This window comes from Mirounga leonina, unplaced genomic scaffold (genome assembly GCF_011800145.1).
Source record: "Mirounga leonina isolate KUSES-001 unplaced genomic scaffold, KU_Mleo_1.0 Mir_171, whole genome shotgun sequence".
Classification (NCBI taxonomy): domain Eukaryota; kingdom Metazoa; phylum Chordata; class Mammalia; order Carnivora; family Phocidae; genus Mirounga; species Mirounga leonina.
Window position 1 is genome coordinate 983331 of NW_023270436.1, and position 4819 is coordinate 988149.

Genomic DNA, 4819 nt, shown 5'->3' on the forward strand with positions numbered 1-4819 from the left:
CATCACCAAGGGCCGCGTCTCCGCGCCGGCGCCCCCCACCCACCGCGGGCCCCCCACCCAACCTCCGCGCCGCATCACCGCGGGCCGCGTCTCCGCGCCGGCGCCCCCCACCCACCGCCGGCGCCCCGTCCCGATGGGTAGCGTCTCCGCATCAGCGCTCCTCATAGCCCCGGCGCCCCGTCACCGCGGGCCCCGGCTCCGCGCCGCGCCAGCGCCCCCTCCACAGCCCCAACGCCCCCCACCCACCCCCGGCCGACCCCTGAGTCCCGGCGCTCCCGTCTTCGCGTGCGCGTCTCCGCGCCGCGCCAGCGCCCCCTCCACCCCCGGTACCGCCAACCCCCACGCCCGGCAGCGCCCCCCCACCCCGGCGGGCCCCCGACCTCACGGCCCGGGGCGGGGGGCGAGGGCTCCAGAAAGGCCGGGGCGCGCACCAGACGACTCCGGACCCTGCCCCCGCCGCCCCGGCCACGCCGCGCCCTCACCTACCGGGGCCTGGGCCGCACTCCCGCCGCGTCCGGCCGAGAGCCGCGGGCCGGAGGCGAGGCGGCGCCGCTCCGCTCGGCGCATCCGGGGCCGCGAGCGGAGGAAGCGGCGGCGCGCCCGCTACGGCAGCCGGAAGTGACGTCGCGCGGCGGGAGGCGTCGAGACGGGCGGAGGGCTAGAGCGGCCGGGCGGGGCGGGCCGACGGGCCGGGCCGTGCGGGGGCGAGGCGGCGGCCGCGGAGGGCGGCGGGGCTGCGCGCTCCCGGGCCCGCGGACAGCGTCGGCCTGGAGAGCGCTGGCGCGGGGGGCGCCGCCGGGGGAAGACGGGCCCCGGACGGGAGGAGACGTCTGCGGACCAGACCCCGGGCCACGGGCCGGCGGGAGGATGGATGAGGGACTTGGGGTCCGCACGGAGGTCTCCTGTCCCGGCCGGCCGCGCGGCCCGCGGGGGCGCGAACCCGCGACGCGGCCACCGCCTGCCGCACACGGCCCGGCTCGCGGCGGAGGGGCCCCGCTGTCCACCCGCCGGCTGAAGGGCGGCCCCAGGGCGCCGCGTGTGGACACCTTGAAGACGCGGCGCTCGGCGGGCGCGAGCGGACGCGGCAGGCCGCGCGCCGTGGGGTCCCACGGACGTAAAATGGGCAGACTAGGCAGAGCCCTAGAGGGGACGGTAGGTTAGCCGCGGCCCGGGGGCCGGGGGCGGGTGGGGACTGACTGGCTGCGTGCGGGACTGCCCTTGGGGCTGGGGAAGGTGCTGCGGAGTTAGGTAGCGCCGGTGGTTGCCCGCCTTCGTGCATGTGCCAAAAACCAGGGAACTGTGCACTTTGAAAGGATGCGTTTATGGCCTGTGAATTACGTCTCAACACAAAACTCATCTAAAAAAAATGAAGCGTAGGGACCCCTGGCCGGCTCCGTCCGGTGGGGTGTGGGACTCTTGATCTTGGGGCTGTGGGGTCGAGGCCCACAGTGGGTGTGAAGATTACTTTAAAAATAAAACTAGGGGCGCCTGGATGGCTCACTTGGTTACGCGACTGCCTTCGGCTCAGGTCGTGATCCTGGAGTCCCGGGATCGAGTCCCTCATCGGGCTCCCTGCTCGGCAGGGAGTCTGCTTCTCCCTCTGCCCTCTTCCCTCTCATGCTCTCTGTCTCTCATTCTCTCTCAAATAAATAAATAAATAAAATCTTTAAAAAAAAAAAAAAGTATAAAGGGGAGGTGCCTGGGTGGTTCAGCCTGTGAAGTGTCTGCGTTTGGCTCAGGTCACGATCTCAGGGTTGAGATCCCGCATCGGGCTCCCTGCTCGGCGGGGGGTCTGCTTCTCCCTCTGACCCTCCTCCTCCCTCTCATGCTCTCTGTCTCTCATTCTCTCTCTCAAATAAATAAATAAAATCTTTAAAAATAAAATTAAAAAATCTTAAAAATTAAAAAAAGAAAAATTAGAAGACTAATGCAATAAAGCACATCAGCAAAGTGCAGGTGCAAATGCCCTCTGATGTTAAACTGAAAATTTTAGAAAAACAAACCCTGGCTATAAAAAGGAGACAGGAGGGGCGCCTGGGTGGCTCAGTCGTTAAGCGTCTGCCTTCGGCTCAGGTCATGATCCCCGAGCCCCGCATCGGGCTCCCTGCTCAGCAGGAAGCCTGCTTCTCCCTCTCCCACTCCCCCTGCTTGTGTTCCCTCTCTCACTGTGTCCTCTGTCAAAAAATAAATAAAATAAATAAAAAGTAAAAAGGAGGCAGGAGTGGGCAGTTGCACTGAGCAGTTGTTCCAGAGCCATGGTCAAAAGAACATTCTCTGTCCAATTGAATCGCCTGGGTGGGGGCTGGCTCTGAACCCTCGTGCCACCCTCCTACTTGGTGAAGCCAGAAGTTAAAAACTCGATCTGCCAGAGTCCCAGCTGAGTGAGGCCCTTCTGTTCGCTGCACTTGTGCAAGACTGGCAGTGGAGGGAGGAGGCCACCTCCTTCCTGCTGCACTTGCTGCCCGAAAGCAGGGCTGACAAACGTCTCTCCTGCAAGGGAGGCCCAGTGCTGGGTGGCCGTCAACATGGAGCCATGGACACTCTGGTGGCTTCCTGACATAAGCCCCTCCCCCTGGGCCACAGCTCCGAGCAGCTTCTCAGCTGCTCCAGGTGTGTGGCCATGGGGGGGGGGTCCTCTGGTCCCCCCAGCTCCAGAGGCAGCATGAGGAGCAGGTGCCTCAATGGGCCAGTTCTGTATTGTTCTGGGAAACATTCCAGGGGATCTGGTCCAGTCCAAAACCAGGTCCTTGAGCCCCCCCACCCCCAGCAATCTGTAAACCCCAAACTTGCTGAAGAAAACATCTGCCCAACCACACACAGAACCAGTGATGTCTTCCCTCCCAGACACCTGCGTGGTCCCAAACACACAGATGAGAGCAGCTCACGAGATTTCCCGTCGCTTCCCAGGTGCTGACTCGCGTGCCCATCTTACATGCTGGCCAATATGGGGACCCGGCAGGCAGCTGGGCAGGGAAAGGTGGTGAGGGTTCTTGCTCTCCTGTGTCCTTGGGGTAACACTGCGTTCTGGCATGTGGCCCCCTGACTATGCAGATCCCGGCCCTAACTTTCTGCGCCTTCCATGCCCAGGGAAGGATCATGCAACCCAGGAAAAGGCTGGCCCCAAGGTCAGGCTTGCTCCCCTGAGGTTCTGGAGAGAGTGAGGGGCAGGTACCGTCATGTGATGTCGGCAGGGCTCTATGGAGGGGAGGAGCCATCAAAGCCAAGTGGCCACTAGAAACCCATCAGACCACTGATTCTGCATCCACAGCTACTCACACACATGAACAAGGACGTATAGGGATGGTCCGGACAAAGGCCCGGCAGCACGCGGGGCAGCATGGATAGTGAGCCACCAGCAAGAACAATGCAGACTTTCATGGCCACAAAGCCATGCTACGTTGGGACAAGCAAGAGTCAAGTGCATTGTAAGCCACCATCTGTGTGAAGAGACGGATCAGATGGGCTCATCTATGCACAGAGCTCTCTGCGAGAGGCCCTAGAACCAGTGAGGGAAGGGCTTCTCTCTTCTGTACTGTTACTGCAAGCATATTCGTTACTTTAAAATGCTGCCCTCCCAGGGATCCTCCAAGGTGGCTACACAGGTCATCTATTCACTACCTGGAGTCACAGTTGGGAGTTATGTATTCTAGAGGTTTGACTGATGCTCAAACCAAGCTCTTGCAGCCTTTCATGGGAGAAGCGGTGGTCCCAGCAGTTATTTGGGCTGATTTTCTGCCCTTGGAAATGACTTAGCAAAGAGCCCTGGTTATCCCAGAGCCCATTACCACACCTAATGCCAAACTCCGCACCTCCTCCAGATTGCCTTTCCCCAGCGGCCCCATCTGCTAACGGCCCCAGGTCCTCAGTCCCTTAAACCTGAAGCCCAAGGCAGCCTTCTGTCCTCCCTCCTGTGCTCACCTCCATCCCCTTGGCAGCAGGAAGCCCAGCTGCTTTTCTGGCCCCACACACCTCACTCACCCTCTGCACACACAGCCCCCCCCTTCACCCCGGCCACCACCAGCATCCTCAGTGGTCTTCCTGATGATACTCACGCCATCCTGTCTGTCCGCCCGGAAGAAGCCCTGGAAGAGATCTGCCCGGTTCCGGGCACACATGGGTGTGCCCACGCATGCCCCCACACGCCACATGCATGCACACAGCTGTGCATACAGGCACCGTGTACTCACAAGCACACGCGCGTACCCAGGGTATGGACACCGTACGTCTCGTGCGTGCACGCATCATTAGGTGTGTGCTCACATGCCCACGCATGAACACCAGCATGCACACACAGAACACACCACTTCCCCACGGGACACCGCCCGTGCCTTCTGCAGACATGCCCAGGGCCTGCCCGTCACCCAATCCCCCTTCCTCGCTGACAGGTCACTTCTGGGCTGTGCTACAGCGTTGGGTAAAAGGCATCTCCCAGCATCCCTTGCAGCTAGACCGGACCCCATGACATGCCCTGGACAATGAGGGGAAGAAGCTACTGGTGGGTCTTCTGTTGGGAGAGCTCGCCAAGGGCCACGTCTGTCCTCTCGTCTGTCCCCCTCCTCCCACCTGGGACGTGGGCAAGGCTGGGGTGGATGTGACCAGGAGCAAGGGCTACGCAGCCAAGCCACCAAGCCCGGTCCTGAGGGCCTGACGGCCAGTCCCGTAGGAGCCTCTTGCGCCCACCTGCTCTGGCCTCCGCCCACCAACGCCCCTCTGTCCCTAACAGCACGCAGCACTCCCTCCCTCCCTCCCCTCTCTGGAGGCTACAAGCATAGCAAAGACCAAGTAAAGGTAAAAAACGGCGTGACTTTAGCAAAGTTTG

General features: G+C 62.1%; 1 protein-coding gene across 10 annotated transcripts in view; it reads right to left on the reverse strand.

Moving 5' to 3' along the window:
• Positions 1-574, reverse strand: part of EP400 (E1A binding protein p400) — a 97981-nt gene extending 97407 nt beyond the window's left edge. For 9 of the 10 annotated variants that reach the window (XM_035016794.1, XM_035016793.1, XM_035016791.1 and 6 more), the window contains exon 1: positions 487-574. The gene's annotated coding sequence lies outside the window, so the exon portion shown is untranslated. The remainder of the gene's footprint in view (positions 1-486) is intronic. The other variant, XM_035016789.1, reaches the window with a different exon arrangement.
• Between the last annotated feature and the right edge of the window lie 4245 nt (positions 575-4819).